This window comes from Dasypus novemcinctus, chromosome 22, assembly GCF_030445035.2.
Source record: "Dasypus novemcinctus isolate mDasNov1 chromosome 22, mDasNov1.1.hap2, whole genome shotgun sequence".
Classification (NCBI taxonomy): Eukaryota; Metazoa; Chordata; class Mammalia; order Cingulata; family Dasypodidae; genus Dasypus; species Dasypus novemcinctus.
Window position 1 is genome coordinate 36,290,558 of NC_080694.1, and position 21,419 is coordinate 36,311,976.

Consider the following 21,419-nt stretch of genomic DNA (forward strand, 5'->3'; position numbering starts at 1 on the left):
CCATCCACCTGCCTCTGGGACCCCTCTCCTCGGCCTGCTGCTCCAGCAACTCTTCAGGGACCTGCCGTCCCTCGCCTCTTCTCCAGTCCCAGCTCGAGTGTGAGTCCAGTTCTCAGGCACGCTCCCTGCTGGCTTCCAGGGCCCTGTCCCTGGCTGCTGTCCCTGCCCCCTGCTCTCTGAGCCGGGCGGACGCGCCCTCATTCCCCCAGGACTCCAGAGTCCTGTCTCTGCCGTGTCGCCAAGGATCTGGGGTTCAGACCCAAGCTCCACCTGCCCCCTCAGACACCTCTGCAGCACCTACCCCACCACAGCCACAGCTGGCGTTTCACTCTGTACAAATTAGGCCATAAAAAGACAGAGGAATGGTCATGGCAGATGGCTCTGGAGTTCAGGGCCATGTCAGCTGGCCCTGCTTTGGCATTTGTGCTCCTGAGTGTGATGGAGTTGGACTCAGATGTGATCTTTCTACACATGCCTCTTCTGTTACCTTTACCGGACCTGTGGTTGGTGCTGGGGTTGGTGTATACTCAGGGGACCTGAATCTCTGGACCGTCCACATGACAGCCAGGCCCTGAGCCTCAGCAGACCTGCAACTCCTACCCTCTGGTTTATTGGTCTTACCCTGGCCAGCTAACAGGGAGGTGAAGACGGTCAGCCACCACACCAGGGAGCCAAGAGTGACTACAACTGCAAGCAAGAGGATTGCATCCATCATCCATGTGGAATCTAAGCCCCCTCTTGATGTAGAGGGGGACTGGACATAGCCATCCCAGGGTGCACAGGCTGGAGGAATAGCGTATGGATTAGAGTGGACTTGCCGGTATTCTGCTGGGGAACTATTGTGATTAGTAATGGAAGAAATTGTAGCATTGATGTGGAGAAAGTGGCCACGGTAGCTGCTGAGGGCAGGGAGAGGGAGGAAGAGGTGTGATGTGGGGACATTTTCAGGACTTGGAGTTGTCCTGGGTGGTACTGCAGGGACAGATGCTGGACATTGTGTGTCCTGCCACGGCCCACTGGGTGGCCTGGGGGAGAGTGTAGGCTACAATGTAAACCACTATCCACGTGGTGCAGCAGTGCTCCAGAATGTATTCACCAAATGCAGTGAATATGCCACAATGATGAAAGAGGTTATTGATGTGGGAGGAGTGGGGAGGGGGTTGTGGGGTATATGGGGATCTCATATTTTTTTAATGTAACGTTTGAAAAAATAATAAAGAGAGAGGAAAAAAAGAGACAAAGGACTTTGCATTCAGAGGATCAGGTTCAGGTTCCTTCTCCATCACTCCCTGACTGCCCAATTTTTAGAAAATCACATCATGAGTTGAAAACTCATAAACTATGGAAAGGACGTGATAATTGCCCTTCTTGTTCATCTGGGAGGCAGTCCGACTTCATCATTAAGAGCTGGGGTTCTGACCCCAGCCTACCTGGATTCTAATCTTGACTCATCCCTGGTGGGCTGGGCAACCTGGGTATAGTTCCTTAACCTCTCTGGGCCTCTGCTTCCTTTCCGTAAAAGGGAAATAAAAGAATCTACCTCATGTCTGTTGGGCACAACAGACTCAGTGAACACCACAAAAAGGTTTGCTATGGCTATCACAAACCATGATGTACTAAGCAAAGGTTATTCATTTAATTTTGTAAAAATTAGCAGGTGTCTCTGGCGTTCCACATTGTACCTGTCATTTCTGGTGGCACACGAGAGAAACCGAAATCCAGCTGTGGTAGTCTGAAGTTCTTCTGTGAAGCCCCAAAAGAAAAAGATTACGTTTCTGAACTAATCCATCCCTGTGGGTGGGGTCCTGTTGACTGGACCACGTCAGTGAGGCGTGAGCCAGCGTGGGTCTCTACCCTCTTGCCGGGTCTGATGAAAACAGAGAGAAGCCCCCAGAGGAAAAGGAAGCCCCCGTATTTGACCGGACCATGCAAGAGGAAAGGACCCCAGTACGCCCACAGCTGAGCTCAAGGAGAGAAGAGAGGCTCAAGGAGCGGAGATGCCCGATGGGCCATGGCCGAGTCAGGGAGAAAGCAGCGCGGAGCCGGCGACCCGTTGTCTTGCCTGGCCGCCCCGTGGCAGGGCTCCAGGATCACCAGCAGCCGACTTGGGCAAGAATGCCTTGATTTGGACATTTCACAGCCTCGCAACTGTAAGCTTGCACCCTAATAAATTTTCCATGATAAAAGCCAACCCATTTCAGACTCTTTGCATCAGCAGCCCCGTGGCAGACTGAGACACCAACTGTGTACGATGAAAGAAGGACATTTGGGGACTCGTGTCATCGCATAGTCCAGAGGTAGTTATGGCCTCAGGCTTTATAAGGAAAAAAAAAAAAAGCTGGTCTAAAGCAAGAGGCAGTGGAGAGTGCTGCAGAGAGAGACAAGGAATCCATTCACCAGAGCTGCGCCTCTGTGCCCAGCGCTGTATTATTAATAGTTAAATTCAGGTCCCTGCCTGCACTTCCATTCAAATGACACAATTCGGTACTAGACTATAACACAGGGCAACAAATGGACACTGGCAATATGGTGTTTTGATTAAATGCAAAGGCCGCATGCCCTCTGGCATGTGCGTGCTTTTTGCTCGTTTGTTTTTTGCTTGTTGTCTGCTCGTTGTTTTTTGCTCGTTGTCTGTCGTTTTGAGTGCTTTTTAATAATACTTGTTTTACGTGCCCAGCTTTATCTGGGGGACTATCTGCGCCCCGCCTGCTCACACACCCACTCACACACACACTTGCACACACATTCACACATGCATATACAGGCACACTCATAAGCTCATGCATGCATTCATGTGCACACATAATGCTCACACGAGTGCATACACACACGTGCAAGCACACATACACACACACATGCACAGACCATCTCCCCCTGCGTGCAGGGCAGCCAGTGTGAGGAGTGAGGAGGGCCTCAGGGTGGGAGGAGGGGCTTGGAGGAAGAGGAGGGAAAAGGCAGGGAGAGAGCACGGGAGGCCAGGAAAGTGGAGGGAGGGCGGCTCTGAGCTCAGGCTGCGGGAATTGGGGTCAGCCTGGGAATCCAGAAGGAAAAGGTGCTCAGGGACTTCGGGTCACGCTAGAGCCTCTGCAAGTCCATTTATTTCAAACTCAAGGAGGATGTTCATTTCAATTTCTTGGGAAATTGCAACCTCTCCACCTTAACCCACCCACCACTTACCCATCTGGTGTGGTTATGCACTATTAGGCAAGGCCTACCTTTCACTCCAGAGGGCACACTTCATTTGTGGGTGAATTAGTTCCGATGCGCACCATGTACATAAAAATGTAAGGCTTTTTCAAAGCAAAGGCATTGTAGAACCTGAAAATGTTTTTGACTATGCAAAACCCTTTACCCCCAGAGCTGAGGCCCTCTAAGACCTCCAAGCATGATGCTGGTTTACTGATTAGGAAAGAGACTATGAGATGAGGGAAGGGGTCTTTGAATTCCAGTTCCAGGGGCTGCATGGCAAGCTGGGGGACTGGGGTGAGGTTCTTAGCTGCCCTGGGCCTCAGTTTCTTTATCTCTGAAATGGGGGTGCTCCCGTTGGCCATACAGGGTTGCTAAAAGGACTGCAGAGAAAGCGCGTAAAGTATCACTGCCTTGACTGGTGTCTTAGTTTGCCAGAGCTGCTATGACAAAGACCACGCAACGGGTTGACTTAAAGAGCAAGCATTTATTATCTCACAGTTTCAGAGCCTAGAAGTGCTAAATCAAGGTGTCACCTAAAGGCTGTGCTTTCTCCCCAATGTCTGTGGCAGTCTGGGTGCTAGCTTGCCACAGTCCTCAGGGCTGGCTTGCATCTCAGCCACCCCCCAACGCTCTCGATCCTTGCATCTGCTCTTCCGGTTTCTGCTGATTTCTGACTCTGTCTCCCCCCTGTAGCTTTCTCTGACTTCTCTTTAAAAGGCCTCCAGTCATCGGGAGTAAGACCCACCCTGACATGCCTTAACTAAAGCGAACATCTTCAAAAGGTCCTATTTGCAATGGGCTCACGGCCGCAGTGGAGTAAGAGTAAGAGCATATCCTTTGTGGGGTTTCATAATTCAATCCCAACGGATGCGGAGAAGAGGCTCAAGCAGGGAGTCATCGTGACTGGCCCTGCAGGTGATTTTCTGTGGACGAGCCAGTTCCAGTGATTCTGGACTCTCCGACCCAGCCCACACCCTGCCCAGCTCCACAGCCCAGAAGGAGGCCTGGAGAAAAAAATAATGACAATCCTAATAACCTAACATTTGCTGTGGGCGCAGCAGCTTTCCTGCGTCCACTAGTTAAATCCTTGTGACAGATTCAATGGTACTCTATTTTACTGATGTGAAAACTGAGACACAGAGAGGTTGTGTTACTTGTCCAGCGTCACACAGCTTGAGAACACAGGTGTGTGGCTGCAGATTCCCACCCTCAGGAGCTTTTCGTGACTCCCTAAGGAGCTGCCAGTGCTTGTAGGTATCTGGCCCAAAGGAGTTTGTTCACTGACGAAAGGCACTCAAGCTGGAGATTCAAGTGCTTCGCCGTGCCTGCCTGGACCTTGCCTTCCCGAGGAACTCCACGCCGAGGCCACAGGGCCACTGCTCTGCGTGGTGCGCTCTTCCTACTGCTGATTCTCCCGCAGTGAAAGCACATTTGGAACGGACCCTGCCCCACCCCAATCCAGCAATGGGCCTCCTGGCCACTGGGCTGGCAAAGAACACAGCACAGATACAGGGCCCTGTGAGCAATCGGTTTCCCTCCCTCCACCATCGTCTCCCAAAATTTATTTCCAAGTCAGTGACTAATGGCAAAGCTTAAGAATAGAGGGTCTGTTTTAAGGGCAGTCGGTTTATGAAAATAAGTCACCCAGTGAGGAGCAAAGGCTTTGGGGGTGGAGGGGAGAGTGCGAAAAAGAAAGAATATCCTTCGATTGATGGGGGAAAACGTGTCTGTTGAAAAACCAGGGAAAAATCAACAGTAAACAATCAGAGCAGACTTTCCACTTTGAATTCCTGGTTCTTTCACTCCGCCTGGCTCCAAAGGTCTTTTCTTGTTGTTGTTTTTTACAGTTTCTTTACTCACATCCCAATCTCTTCCCACAAAGAGATGTTGTCACTTTAAATTGTGCCAAAGGGCACAATTTCTTACCTCCTTCTTACCTCCACACATGGGCTTCTGCTTAGAGCTGCTTATTACAATGTTTCAGGGAGGGGAAGCGGACGTGGCTCAACTGATAGAGCATCAGTCTACCATATGTGAGGGTCCAGGGTTCAAGCCCCAGGGCCTCCTGGCCCGTGTGCAGCTGGCCCATACATAGTGCTGATGTGCACAAGGAGTGCCCTGTGCACCCCACAAGGAGAGCTGCCCCGCATGAAAAATACACAGCCCACCCAGGAGTGGCACCGCACACACAGAGAGATGCAGCGAGATGATGCAACTAAAAAGAGAAGCAGTTTCCCGGTGCTGCCGGATAATGCAAATGGATACAGAAGAACACACAGCAAATGGACACAGAGAGCAGACAACTGGGGGGACAGGGGAGAGAAATAAATAAAATAAATCTTTAAAAAAAAAATGTTCCAGGGAGAAGAGCATGTGAGAGACCCAGGTTCAGTGACAAGAAAGCAGTACCCAGGGTATATAGTTCTTGTATTTCCTTGGCAGTGAATTCTAACACAATGCCTCGATTGCATTTTAATTGTCTCAAATTAGCAAAAACTGCTTTTCCCCCTGTCTCTAGTCAATGATTGACCCTGTTCTGCCAGGCACACTTTAAATGCAGAAGCCATTTCTGTTCACTCGAGGTGATGCAGACCCACTGGGAGTGCTTGCGTCTTGCAAGTCACACTTTTCCCCCGGAGGTGTAAGCTAGATGTTGCCATAATAAGCCACACATAGTGGGACTTTCCAGCTCTGCCCAATGCCAGAAGGGAAGCCAGGCATCTTTTAACCCAGAAAAGTCCAGCCAAAACCTCAGAGGGAGGCGCTCCGAGGGTCAGCCCTCTAGGCCAGCTACCAGTTCCGTGTTTGGCCACCAGCCCATTCTTGTGATTTCAATAAGGAAAATGCAAGGCAGATTTTCTGTCTTGTCTTGGCTCGATGGAAAACTCTCAAGAAAGGAAAGTGAGAGAAAGCAGAGCTGAGGAAGTGAAATCATGAAGAAGGAGGAAGGAGAGAGAGAGAAGCAAGAGGGAAGGGAGGGGAGCAGATGTAGCTCCAGGGGTTGAGCACCTGCTTCCCCTGCATGAGGTTCCAGGCTCTATCCCCAGGACCTCCTAAAAACAAAACACACAAACAAATGAGAAAACCAACCCAGGGAGCCGGTGTAGCTCAGGGGTTGAGCACCAGCTTCCCACATACAAGGTCCCAGTTTCAATCCCCGTTCCCAGGACCTCAAAATTTTTTAAAAGGTAGGAAGGGAAAGAGGGAGGGAAGGAAAATAGCCGTGACTTGGTACCACTGTACCTCTGTGTAGCACAGCACAGCTTTGCTCAACTGTCCCCCAAACATCTTACATGACAGAAATATCCCTGGTCCCAATGCAAGAGCCCCAAGGAGGCCCGTGCTCCCATGCAAATGGTTGGTCATCTTAAAAGAGCTGATTGCTGCCTTCGTCCCTGACCGGATCCTCTGAAGCCCTTCTCAGATTTGCAAGGTGGTGAAGCAAGTTGTGCCAAGATGAAATTAAATATGTAAGGAGATTATGAGAGGAAACACTGTGGAGAAGGCTTGGCCAAACTGTTGGGGAGTCCTGGAGAATGAAGCTCAGAGCTGTACTGCACCATGGATGAATCTTGATGGCATCACGTTGAGTAAAATGAGTCAGACTCAGGACAGAAATTCAGTGACCTCACTTGTATGAAATATTTAGAATATGCAAATGCATAGAGATGGAAAGCAAGGTTACAGGGTACCAGCGGTGGGGATAGGATGAGTGGAAATACAAAGTCAGTGCTTAATGGGTACAGAATATCTGCTTGGAGTGATGTCAAGTTTTGAAGGCCATGATGGCGACACAACATTGCAAATGTAAGTAACACCACTGAATGGTATGCTTGAAAGTTGTAGATATGTTAACACAATTTTTAAAAATGTAAAAACTTGAAGAGGCTTTGCACCAAAGTTAGCCAACACAGGAGTCCCACACTTCCTAGAACTGGCCTGCCTGGGTGTCCCCACCACACTCGGTCTAGCAGCCCATGGGAGGTGCAGCCTCATGCTCAGGCCGCCTGACAAGTTGACTAAGTTTGTGCTGTGGGTGGTTTCCTGTTGCAGCTGCTCCATCAGTTCTGAAAAGCAGCTGTTGGTTTGTTGGTTGTAAAGAGAGGCACAGAGGACTTAAGTACCCTATGGGTCACCCCTTTGACATGACCAGCTGCAAGAATTCATGCTAGATACACAGTGTTGGTCTGTCACATGACTAAACAAATGCTCTTTGGTTCCCTAAAGCCAAACTTCCAGACCCTGCACAGTCCTGGAATGTAGCTTGGAATGGTAGTCTCTAGAAGAGTATGTACCTGTCCATTCTGTACCTTGGCTAGAGGCATGGCGTTCAAGGCAGGGGACAAAAACTTTCCAAAGACAAAAAATGTCCAGCAAGGCCCCCTTCTCCAAAAGGCAAAGTCAAAAGCAGATTTCATTTTCTCACCAACTGCTGTGGTGGAGGTTTGGCCTCTGTATTAGTGTGCTGGGGCTGCTATGACAAATACCACACTCTGGTTGGCTTAAACAGCAATTTGTCCCACATTTCGGAGGCTAGAAGTACAAAACCAAGGTATCGACAGGCTGGGCTTTCCCCCAGAGTCTGAGGCATTCTGACGTTAGCTTGTCAACTGTCCTTGAGTTTCCTCGGCTTGCCTTCATCACATGGCCATCTCTGCCTCCTTCTCTGGCTTCTACGTCCATGTCCAATTTCTTCTGTTTATAAGGATTCCAGGCTACTGGACTAAGGCTCACCTTCATTCAGTTTGGCTCCACCTTATTTTTTTTTATTATTTTTTTTTGTGGTTAATTTTTTTTTTATTCATTTTGTAAAAATATTACATTCAAAAAATATGAGGTCCCATTCAACCCCACCACCCCCACCCCACCACTCCCCCCCAGCAACACTCACTCCCTTCATCATGACACATCCATTGCATTTGGTAAGTACATCTCTGGGCATCTCTGCACCTCATGGTCAATGGTTCACATCATAGCCCATACTCTCCCACGTTCCATCCAGTGGGCCCTGGGAGGATTTACAATGACCAGTGATTGTCCCTGAAGCACCATCCAGGGCAACTCCAAGTCCCAAAAAAGCCTCCACATCTCATCTCTTCCTCCCATTCCCCATACCCATCAGCCACCATGGCCACTTTTCCCACACCAATGCCACTTTTTCTCTGTGGACCTTGGATTGGTTGTGTCCGTTGCACCTCTATGTCAAGAGGAGGCTCAGATTCCACATGGATACTGGATGCAATCCTCCTGCTTTCAGTTGTAGGCACTCTAGGCTCCATGGTGTGGTGGTTGTCCTTCTTCAACTCCATCTTAGCTGAGTGGGATAAGTCCAATAAATCAGATTGTAGGAGCTGAAGTCTGTTGAGGCTCAGGGCCTGGCTATCCTATTGTCAGTCCAGAGATTCAAATCCCCTAAATATATCTTAAACCCCAACACCAACTACAATTCCAGTAAAGTAGCATGAAAGTCTTGTGAAAAGAGATCCCATCTGAGTCCAGTTCCATCACGCAGAAACACCAGCTCCAAAGAAGGACCATCTGACATGGCAGTGAACCCCATCTGCCATGACCATAGAACCCATGGGTCTCTTTAGCCCTCAAAGGAACCAATACCTGGGGTTTTATCTACTTTATCTGTCTCTTAGACTCTGCTCAGTTGTGCATAAGGGCAATCCTTCTGACAACCTCCAGACTCTTTTTTAGAGACTTGTAGCCATATAAACTCATTTCTCCTTTCCATTTCCCCCTTACATTAGGTCAAACAGCATTTTAAAGTCATGTTATTATATGTAGACAGGGATATTCTGCTGATCCGCATTGAACCTTTAATTCAAGGTCATTTTCTAGTTGCATCATCAGTTGGTACTTGGTAGTAATCCCTCGGTGCCAGGGAGGCTCATCCCCAGGTGTCATGTCCCACGCTAGGGGGAAGGCATTGCACTTAGATGCTGAGTTAGGCTTCGAGACTGGCCACATTTGAGTAACATGAAGGCTGTCAGGAGGAAATTCCTAGGCACAGTGCTGTTCTAGGCCTTGTTCTTAATTCAGGCATATCAGCTCACAAGCATAGTCTGGCTCCACCTTAATAGCATCTTCAAAGGTCCCATTTGCAAATAGGTTCACACCCATGGGACCAGAAGTGAAGACTTTTTTTTTTTAAGATTTATTTATTTATTTATTTCTCTCCCCTCCCCCCCTCCCCACCCCGGTTGTCTGTTCTCTGTGTCTGTTTGCTGTGTCTTGTTTCTTTGTCTGCTTCTGTTGTCAGCAGCATGGGAATCTTTGTCTCTTTTTGTTGTGTCATCTTGCTGTGTCAACTCTCCGTGTGTGCAGTGCCATTCTTGGGCAGGCTGCACTTTCTTTCACGCTGGGTGGCTCTCCTTACGGGGCGCACTCCTTGCGTGTGGGGCTCCTCTATGCAGGGGGCACCCCTGCGTGGCACGGCACTCCTTGTGCACATCAGCACTGTGCATGAGCCAGCTCCACACAGGTCAAGGATGCCCGGGGTTTGAACCGCAGACCTCCCATGTGGTAGACAGATGCCCTAACCACTGGGCCAAGTCCATTTCCCCAGAAGTGAAGACTTGAACCTGTCTTTATAGGGAAGTGATTCAATCCCCAATAGCTTCTGACAGATCCATCATCCATGAGGCCCCATGAGCACACCTGAAGCTGGCCTCCTCCTGTGGCATGTGCAGACTCAGCTACTCCACAGCCAGGTGGGTCTTCAGCTCTCCTGGGGAGGGAGATACCCATGCCAATGTGTCTCCAAACTCCTCCACCTGAGCCTGGGGTTCCAACAGGTTCCTAGGCAAGGAGGCTGTATTAGCCCACCAAAGGGGTGATGATGCAAAATACCAAAAAATAGGTTGGTTTTTATAAAGGGTATTTATTTGGGGTGGAAGCTTGCAGTTACCTGGCCATAAAGCATAAGTTACTTCCCTCACCAAAGTCCTTTGTCATGTGTTGGAGCAAGATGGCTGCCAACGTCTTCCAGGGTTCAGGCTTCCTGGATTCCTCTTTTCGTGGATTCATTTCTCTCCAGGCTCAGCTCCTCTGTTTTCTCCACAAGGTCAGTTGTAGACTATGGGGTTCTCTAGGCTTTGCCTCGCTTCACAAAGCCAGCTATATACCATTAGGTGAAAAGCTTGTTTCTCTTCCCAGGGCCTTCTTTCTTTCCTCACAACCAAGCTCCTCTGTGTTGCTTACTTCTCGGGGCTCCAGCTCAAGGCTCCAGCATCAAAACTTCAACACTGTCCTTTGCCATGTCTTTTATCTGTGAGTCCCCACCCACCAAAAGGCAGGGACTCAACACCCTACTCTTGTGAACCAATCAAAGCCCTAATCATAATTTAATCATGCCCAGGTACAGACTTGTTTCAAATATAATCCAATATCTTTTTTGGAATTCATGAACCATATCAAACTGCTACAGGGGCACTCATGGCCAGCCTGTTAGGAGGGCTCCTTCCCACTGCTGGAGGCTAGGGAAAGCATTTTTTTTACATTTGTGCTGGGGGCACCTGTGAGAGCTTGAAGCTTTTTGAGCAGATCCCAGAAAAGATCATGTCTTTTGAGCTAATCCATTCCGGTGCAGGCAAACCTATTGTAGGTGGGAACTCTTGATTAAATTACTCATGTTAATGGCCTTTGATTAGATTGTGTGGCCCAGAGTGGGTCTTAATCCTTTTACAGGGGTCCTTTATAAATGGGAGAAATCTGCAGAGGCACACAGAGAAAAAGCCACAGAGATAGAGAAGAACCCAAGAAAGAGGAACAGAGATGCTCAGAGGAACCCAGGAGAGAGGAAGCCACAACCAGAGCAGCCAGAAGCTAAAGCAAGAGACCCAGAAGGAAAGCTTCTATGTGCCCTACCATGTGAGAGAAGTCTCCAGGAGCTCCGGCAGGCAGTTTCCCCATGATGCCTTGATTTGGACACTTTCACAGCCTCAGAACTGTAAGCTTTTAAGCGAATAAATTCCCATTATAAAGCCCAACCAATTTCTGGTATGCTGCTCCCAGGAGCATTTAGCAAACTGCAACAGCACCCCCTTGCCTCACCCCGTATGGCACCCAGCGGTCCGTCCAGCACCCTTACTAGCCCTTGGAGTGGTTCCTTTAGTCCATCCCACCCTTCAAGGGCTCCTCCCCAAGACCCACCTCCTTCACAGAGCCTTCCTCGAGGACCCAGCTGCCCTCCACGTTCAGTCCGCCGAAGGCCTTTTCACAGCCACACATGATTCATTCACATAGCACTCTTAGGTTGTCAGCTTGTATGTACCCATCTACCTCTACCACCAGATTACAATCACCTGCATCCTTTTTCCATCCTGTACACCACTCAGCTGTTCAGCAGTTGAGGATGCTGTGCAATTGCTTCTTTGCATCTCTGGCATGTTGTCAACACACACCCCCAGGCCACGGGGGCTGAATCTCACCGTGCTTAAGTTTTGAATTACATAGTTATGACATGACAAAAGTACACTGCAGAGGTAGGGTGAAGCTGTGGGGTCCTCACCTGCAGTCTGGACCCCAGGAATCCCACCTGGCAGTGTTTTCATCATGTGCCCTCCCCTGGGAAGCCAGGCTTTATCATTAAAGAGTGTCTGGCCACCAAAGGCTGTCCATTGAGAGCTGACTCTTTGATTCAACACTGCAATGACTCTGCTGTAGAAATTACGTGGGACGAGGTAGTATTAAAGCTAATCCCCTCCCCCTGCCCTGTATTGAAGGACATGTAATTGCAGCCATAGAACACTGAGTTGACAAATGTGTCAGAGCTAAGGAAAAAAATGACCAGGACTTGGGAAGCATTTATCCCCTGAAATTCCATGGGGGGATGACTTTGCAAATCTGCCAGCCCCTCAGAAAATGGAACTCTAGCAAATTTTTTTGTTTCTCTCTCTCATAAGAAACAGACAAGCATGAGCCATGCGTTCATGTGTAGGGAATGTCTGCCAGTGGTCGGGGCATCCATGATCATCTCTCAAAGAAGGATGGATGGTGGGATGGAGGAGAGCCTGGGGCCCTCAACTTCCCTCTGTGAATTTCCTTAGGTTTTGCATATTGCCTGTGAAGCCATGGGTCCCCTAATTTCTTCTACACAAGGATCGTCTGGGGAGCTTCTTACAAATGCAGGTTCCTGGGTGTCCCCTCATTCAGTTAGTATGTAAAAGACACTGGGGTCCATGCTTTAGGAAACACTGCCATGCAGATGGAAGGGTGAGAGGGGCTGACCAGAGACCAGAAGAATGTCAAGGCCAGGCTGGAGCTTCTGGAGCTTAAAAGGCAGCAGAGGCCACCAGGCAGCTGAGTAAGTAGTTACCATGGAGACCCATCCTGACTCCATCTCATCTGGTGGGGACCAAAATACTCTGTGGCATGAACCTTTCTCCATATTGTTGCCATAGAACATAGTCTATGGGGATAGCCAGCAAGGTTTGGTTGTGACTCTGCTTCCCAGCCTCAAGACCTTGGGTGGGTCCTCAGCCTCTCTGGGCCATGCCATCTTCATTTTTAAAGTGAAGTTAGTATGCTGAGAGGATTAAATGAGATGACCTTGTAAAATAGCTACTACAGTGGCTTGGTGCATAGTAAGTGATCAAAAAGTGGTAGCTGTTAATCTTATTATGTTATTGCTAGCTATTCCAATTATCCAGTGCTGCATAACAAACAACCCCAAAACATAGTGGCTTTAAGCAACAATGGCACTTATGTTGCTCCCAAACCTGAAATTTAAACAAGTCTAAGCAAGGACAGCTCTTTCTACTTTACTTCACATGGTTCAAAGGCTAGGGACTGAAAACACTTGCATATGAGGAGTTGATGCTGGTTGCTAGCTGCAGCTATGACCAGAATAACCATGTGGGCCTCCCCAGGATGGCTGGAACCCAGGGCAAGTATCTTGAGAAAGAAACAAGAGAGAGACAGAGAGAGATGATGACAGAAGCTAGATAGTCTTTTATGACCTACTTTCACAAGTCACACAACATTATTTCTGAAACATTCTATTTGTTGGGAGTCACTAGAGCTGGTCCATGTTCAGAGGGAAGGGAATTCAAGTCCACTTTTTGATGGAGAAATGCAAAAAAAAAAAATCTGTGGAAATACTTTAAAATCCACCACATTGGAAGCAGATGTGACTCAAGCAGTTGGACATCCACCTACCACATGGAAGCCCCAAGTTCAGTTCCCAGTGCCTCCTAAGGAAGATGAGCAAGACAGTGAGCTGACATGAGGGGCTGATGCAGCAAGCTGACACACCAAGATGATGCCCTGAGATGATGCATTGAGGAGATATAACGAAAGACACAGCAAGCAGGGAGCAGATGTGGCTCAAGAGATAGGGTGTCTCCCTTCCACATAGGAGGTCCCACTTTTGGTTCCCAGTGCATCCTGAAAAAAAAGAAGATGAGCGCACAAGAAACAGACACAAAGAGCAAACAGTGAGTGCAAAAACAGGGGTGAAGAGGATAAATAAATCTCTTAAAAAAACACCACATTACCAGACATCCCCGAAGTGGGCCAGGCCTTCCTGGGGTAATGACAATCCAAATCTTTGACTTTACTGTATGTTATTCCCTAATGCTGAAGACTTCATGCCTGATCAAGCAACTCTGGGGCCAAGTAAACCTTGGACAAGCATCAAAAAAAGTACACACAGTAAAAAAAAAATGCACACAGGAACAGTGTTTGATGTGGGAAATGACGGAAATGACTTAGCCAAGAGAGCATGTGGGAAGCAAGAAGACAGAAGTGGGAGATTCTGCACAAAACTGTGTGGACTCACCAGGGCTGCAGAGAGGCAGAGGAGCTGATGATGGGAAACTGTCCTGGTTCGAAAGTCAGCACGGAAGACCCTGATGTCCAAGCTCCAATTCCTCCAAGCTAGAACCCAGAGGAAACAACTTCTAGGGAAACCTCCACCTTGCCATAAAACAAAACAAAGCAAACAAATGAAAACAGAGTAGAGCTGGTAGTAATCCAGCCCAACTAACTGGAATCCTTAATTAATTGAAGTTTCCCAGCACCTCCATTTCACCTTAAAAAGATTCAAATCACAGCCAGGGAAGCTAATTGCGGTGTATTCAATTGTGTAGCCCTGTTTGGGCTGTTCTTGGTCGTGGTCGGCATTCTCATGGATGTGGGCCCCTTGTAAATAAGATCTCTTCAAGATGGTGCTTCAGTAAAGGTGTGGCCTCACTGGAGCAGGTTGGATTTTAATCCAATTACCGGAGTCCTTTATAGGCAGAGGGAAAGTCGGGTGGAGAGAGAAGCCACAGGAGCAGCAAGAAACAGGAAGAACACAGAACTTGAAGTAGCTACCATTGTCAAGTGACAAAAAGCCAAGAACCAAGGGTGGTCTGCAGCCAGTCCCAGAATGCCAGTCTCTGGGGAGAAAGCGTCCCCTTGAGGAATCCTAGATTTTGGATTTCTCCTCGCCTCAAAACCACAAGCTGATAAATTTCCCTGGTTGAAGCCAACCCATTGTATAGTGTTTGTTTTAGTAGATAGGAAACTAAAACACTAATGTTTGTGTTTTATTCCTTATGGCCTTTTTAAAGAAAACCCTGACTTCTATTGTATGTCCTAGACCCACATAAATTGACCATGAGTAGATTGATTAGTTAAGCGTTTTGTAATTGGGGAATTGCACTACCTAGTTCTTCAAATGCTGGCTCCCATCTGTCCTCAAAGTGCAATGCTCAAGTCCCACTTTCTAGTAACTCTGGGAAGACCCAGGAAGCCCAGTGGTTCCTCCAAGTCCAAAGGCTCCAACACCCTTGCCACTGTGCAGCCAGGAACTATCTAGAAAGTACTGTAAGGTGAGCAGTGAGAATCCAGCCTGTTTAGTCTTGTCCCAGAAATTGTGCTCCTGACCTTGGTGGGTTGGATGGGCAACTCCCATGGACGTGAAAGACTCTTTGGGTGCTGTACTGAGCAGAAGGCTTCCCAACCTCACCAGGTGGTAGGGGTGAATTCAGGCTCCTGGTCTGCAGCACTGCAGTGCTCAGGACCTCAGGGATCTGCACAGAAGCACGGGGTAGGTGGGCGTGGGGGGTTTCAGCATCACAGTGGACTCAAGCATCACTGACAAGGTCTTGAAGCTGATCAGGGAGGTAAGATGCAGTCCTCATGGGTGAAATTGTTTCTGAAAGTCTAGCCCAAGTGCTGGTGTGAAGGTAGAGACCTTGACTACCTCCACCATGAACCCTGAAATCCTGAGCCCCTAGAAGGGGTTCTTGGGTTCTCTGGGGAAAGACCTGACCCCATGCTGGGCTTCAGGCCTTAATCTGCCTGAGCTCAGAAGGTTGCAGCTCAGAGAGAGAGGGGCCAACACAGTGGTTCTTAACTGGGGGTGACCTCCCTCTTCCCTACCCCCAGGGGGACACCTGGCAAAGAATGGAAATATTTTTGATTGTCACAACTGGAGAAGAGTATAGTACTGGCATCCTGTGGGTAGAGGCCAAGTGCAGCAGTTTGATATAATTGATGAATTCCAAAAATAGATATTGGGTTATGTTTGTAGTCTGATCTGTACCTGGGCCTGATTGAGTTATGATTAGGGCTTTAATTGGGCCACGTCATTAGGGCATTGAGTCCCCGCCCCTTGGTGAATGGGGACTCACAGATAAAAGGCATGGCAAAGGACAGAGTTGAGGGTTTTCTGATGTTGGAGTTTTGATACTGGAGTTTGATGCTGAAGAGTTAAGCTGGAACCTAGGAAGTCAGCACACAGAGGAAAGAGAAGCCAGCCCCAGGAAGGAAGGAACCTTGAAGCTAGAGTAAGGCAAGTCCCAGGAATGTAGGAACCCAGGAAGCCTGAACCCTCGCAGATGTCAGCAGCCATCTTGCTCCAAATAGACTTTAGTGAGGGAAGTAACTTATGCTTTATGGCCTGGTATCTGTAAGTTCCTAACCCAAACAAATATCCTTTATTAAAACCAACCAATTTCTGATAATTTTGCATCAGCACCCCTTTGGCTGACTAATACACCGAAGATGCTGTGAAATAACCTGCAGTTCACAGGACAGCCCCCACCACAAAGGATTACCTGGTCCCAAATGTCAATAGAGCCAAGGTTGGGGAACTCTGCTTTAACATAAGTGCCCCTTGCAGGTCCCCTACAGCCCCCGAGGGCTGAAGAGAAACCCAGCTCAGGGTCTGCCACCTCACAGACCTGGACTCACTATCCTCCATTTACAGCCCACAGACTCCCCACTCCAAACACAAAGGAGTTTTTAAGCCCCTCAAAACCCCCAGGAAAACATGGCCTGCCTGCTCCATGCTTGTCAAGAGACACCTGTAAGCATCTCTCTTCAGAGGATCATAATCTAATCTCTCTATCCTGCCTATTTCTTGAAGCAGGTGCCAACCTTGTCGTTGTAGAAGGAAAAAAAAATGACCCCCACTGAGTGCCTGGTAAGCTCCCTCCATGTCCAGTCACCATGATTCAGTCATGCAGTTCCAGCTCATGCAAGGCACAAGCTCCCATTGGCTCAGGCCTTCCCTGGCCCTGCAGCTCTTATCCTCCATAAAGATTCCAACTGTGGTCCCTGTGGCAGTTTGAGTCTTTTGTGGACCACAGAAAATCCTGTTCTTAGAGCCAATCCATTCCTGTGCCTGGAAACCCAATGTAGGGACCTTCCATTGGACTAGAACACTTCAGCGATGCATGACCCAGGGTGGGTCTTAATCCTCTTACTGCATCCTTTATAAACGGAGGAATAAAGAGCCTCAGACACACATAAATAAAAGCTGCAAAGTCAGAGAGGAACCCAGAAGCTGAGAGAGAAGGTCCCAGGAGCCAAGGAAGCCACTTTAGCCAGCAATGGAAAACAATGAGGCCCAGAGGAGAGGGGAAAAGGGAGAGAGGAGTAGGCACCACCATGTGCCTGATTGCGCACAGCTACAGCTCAGTGAGAAAGCATGTCTGATGATACCTTGATTTGGAAATGTCCACAACCTCAGAACCATAAGCTTTCAGCCTAATAAATTCCCATTTTAAAAGCCAACTCATTTCTGATGTAAAAAAAAACTAAAATAGTCCCTAAGGCTCAACAGTACTATGAGGCATCCAATGCAACTTCAGGTAGGGTCAGTTGAATCTATTCAAAATCACCAAAATGCAGGTTATACTTAAGAAAGGTTTACACCAAAGAGTTGGAACTTGACTCAGCATATCCCATATAGTCTACTAACATGAAAAACTCATTATTATTAGAATAAATTTATTTTTAAGTGCTTAATCATGAGCTCTGTGCAGAAAAGTATACATCCTCTAGAATCTTGATTGGCAACCTCCATTAATGACCCATTCATTGCAGCACTAAGCTCTATAGAGCAACTAAATAAGTAGTTTATAAACCTGACAACCAGCAGAAGTCATGAATATTAATGATGGATTTTAAAATTTTTTAAGTCTTATTAAGGAAATTTGAAGCATGTACAGAAATAGAGACTAGCATGAAGAATATCTCTATATCCATCATCCAATTTTAACCACCATCAGCTTTCTGCCTTACTTATTTGATCTATCCCTCTCCACAAATACACACAAACTTATACACTCATAGCACACTTTCTTTTCATGCTTAAACCAAATCTCAGCCATCCTATCATTTTACCTGTGAATACTTCCATAAGCGTCCCTGTGATGGTTAAGCTGATGTGTCAACTCGGCCCAGTTAATTGTGCCCAGTTCTTTGGTCAAGCAAGCCCTGGGCTAACTGTAGTACCAGGGAATTTATGGACTTCAGTCACCATTGACTTTACTGCAGTGGTAAATCATAGATAGCTGGTTATAATCATATCAATCAGGGAGATTGCCATCAGCAATGAGTGATGCTTAACCCAATCAGCTGAATGCCTTAAAAGGGGGAAGTAATTCCAGCATTGGGAGAGGATTTCCCAGCTCCTCTTTGGACAGCCAGCATCTCCCAGAACTCATCAAGAACCTTCATTGGACTGTCATTGCAGCCCCTGGTTGCAGCGTTGCCTGTGGAACTTGGACTCGTGCATTCCTACAGCTGCGTAAGAGACTCTTATAGAATCACACACTATTGACAGGTATCTCTTGTTGATTCTGTTTCCCTAGAGAACCCTGACTAACACAGAGCCTAACAGAAAAAGACTTTAAATATATCTGCAGCACCATTGTCCCACCCGATAAAACTAACACTATCTGTCTTAGTCTACCAGGCTGCTGTGACAAACACCACACAAGCGGTTGACTTGAACAACAGGAGTATATTAGCTCATGGTTTTGCAGCTAGGAGAAGCCCAAAATTGAGGCGTCAGCAAGGCGATGAGTCCTCCCAAAGTCTGTAGCATTCTGGTGCCGTTGCCCGCGATCCATGGGTTCCTTGGCTTGTATCCCTGCCTCCCGTCACATGCAGTGTCCTCTCCTTTCTCATTCAAGTTCCACTGACTTCCAGCTCCTCCTGTGGCTTTCTCTCACTATGTCTGAATTTCTTCTTATTGAAAAGGATTCTAATAATCTGAATTAAGACCCAATCTCATTCAGTTAGGCCACACCTTGACTTAAAAAAAATTCTTCAAGAGGTCCTCCTTACACCTGGGGCGCATAATTCAATCTACCAGAGTCACCTAAAACCCAGTTCATGTTAGATTTTCCCCCATCGTCTCAAAAAATATCTTTATATGTGGGCAACTGAAACTCGGTAGAGGACAGACTTTCTGGAGAAACACAGCACAGAAACAAAAGTGTTCTTGCTTCTTGACGTCTTGGCTGCAGAGACCCTCCCTCCCGACCACCCTTCTCTAAGAAGACCAGGCATCCAGAGAACGTGCTCCTGGGGCCGGGATGCGCAACCCTGCAGGCACAGCCTGGGGAGGGGTGGCCCTGGCAACCGCTGCTCTGGCGGGAGCTCCTTCCTCCTCAGAAAAGCGGCCCTTTCTGCTCCCACATCCCACCTGGGGCCAGAGGTGGGAGAACCAGCGACAGGCGCTGCAGGCTCTGGGTGACACCCGATCCAAGGATCTTGCGGGATGCTTAGGGTGGGCTCTCGGGGTTTTCAAGGGGATGAACAAGGGCCCACGCAGCTATCTGCAAATCCAAATATAAAACTGCTTTTCTCTGAAAAGTGTAGAGGGCTGTGTGTGCAAAATCAGTCACGCACATGTCCTCAAGCAGGAGGAGCTAAGGGGAGCTACCCAGAGAGGCAAACTAAATGGGGCACAGTGCGCCTTTGAGACTTCCAGAGTTCCGCGCACTAAATAGGATCCGTGTTCAAACTGCAGGTTCTTAGGTAAATAACATCATGTGCTAATTATAGGTTTAAAAAAAAAAACTGGTTAAACACCATCAGCCCTGCTGCTAAAAATAGCTTTTTAACACCTTTAGTAAACTCAGTTTCCAGCAGGTATAGAAAGTTAACTCATTTGCTTACCAATATTTTTGGAATCCCTCCCCATTCCTGTAAAATAAGTTCTCAATTCCAGAGGGAGAGGTTCTGAAGGCAGGATTGGTGGGGTCAAAAGCAAAGCCTCCAAATGCCAATTTCCTGGTTTTGATATATATGCTGACATATATAAGCTTTGCTATATTAGCACTTAGGCGGGGAGCTGGGGGACAGTACTCTGTGCTACTCTTGCAATTTCAAGTGAGTCTAATTCTTTCAAAATATAAAGTTTAAAAAGGCCACCAAAAAAAAACAAAAAAATCAAGGCTCAGAAATCTGATCCCAATACTTAAGAGCCCTTTGACCTTGGTCAGACTAATTAGCCTCTTTGAAGTTGTTTTTCCCACCTACAGACTGAGGACACAATTATCTTCATCACATGGCTCTTATGAAGGTGTAATAGGATCACGTATTTTAATTTAACAAACATTTATCGGGTGCCAAGCACTTCTCCAGGAGTCAAAGGTGCAGCCACCAGCACGTCAGACAAGGGCTCCTGCTCTAGGAGCTTGCATTCTGGTTGGGAAAACACACATCACACCGAAAAGGAAATATCAGACAGTAGTGAGTTCCATTCCTAGAAGCTTTCAAAATGCCCTGCAATAGAGGGACTAGGTAGCTTCTCTACATTGGTCTCTTCAAGGCGGTGGTGATGAAACTGAGAGCTCACTGCTGAGGAGCCAACCAGGTGTCCTTAGGGACGGGGTTTTAGGCAGAAGGGACAGCAAACGCCAGGTGCACCGGTGCACCCGCGTTGGTGTGTTGCCAAGGCAGAAAATGAAAGACTGCATGGCTAGGGCAGAGAATGCACAGATGTGCATGCTGAATTCCAACGGCCCATGGGTGGAGTTTGGATCCCTTCTTACTATAATCCAAAGCCATTAGAGGGTGGTAGGCAGGGCGTGTGCTGCTCCAATTCCCATTAATACTTCATCGTGATTACCCTGTCCACTTAGCAGAGAAATGATGGAGTGGGTAAGGAGTGAAGCTGTGGGGGCAGCCAGGAGACGGAGGAGCCCTACTGAGAGAAGACAGTGACTTGGATTAGGATTTGAGCAGTGGAGAGGGGAGAAGTGGTCAGATTCAGAAGACATTCTCAAAATAAGTCCAATGGGACTTGCTACTGGGCAAACGGAAGGCGCAAATGAAAGGAGTACAGCAACCCAAGTGTCCATCAGGGAATGAATGTAAACAATGGGACTTGCTACTGGGCAAACGGAAGGCGCAAATGAAAGGAGTACAGCAACCCAAGTGTCCATCAGGGAATGAATGTAAACAATGGGACTTGCTACTGGGCAAACGGAAGGCGCAAATGAAAGGAGTACAGCAACCCAAGTGTCCATCAGGGAATGAATGTAAACAAAGTGTGGTCTACACAGACATGGGGATAGTATTCAGCCCTAAAAAGGAATGAAGTTCTGATACATGCGACAACATGGATGAACTCTGAAGGCATCACATTGAGTGAAATAAGCCAGACACAAAAGGACAAATATTGTATGATTTGTTGATATGAAATAATTCAAATAAGCAAATTCATACAGCCAGAAACTAGAATACAGGTTACCAAGGGCCAGAGTGAGGGTAAAGAATAGGGAGTTAATGTTTCAAAGGTACAGAATTTCTGTTTAAGGTGACGGATGGTGGTGATGGTAGCACAATCATTGTGACTGGAATTAATACCATTAAATAGTTGAATGTGGTTAAAATGGGGAATTTTATCTTGTACATATGATACCACACACACACACAAATTTAACAGTACATCTAAAATGATTCCTGTGCTTTGGGTACTAGAAAATGGG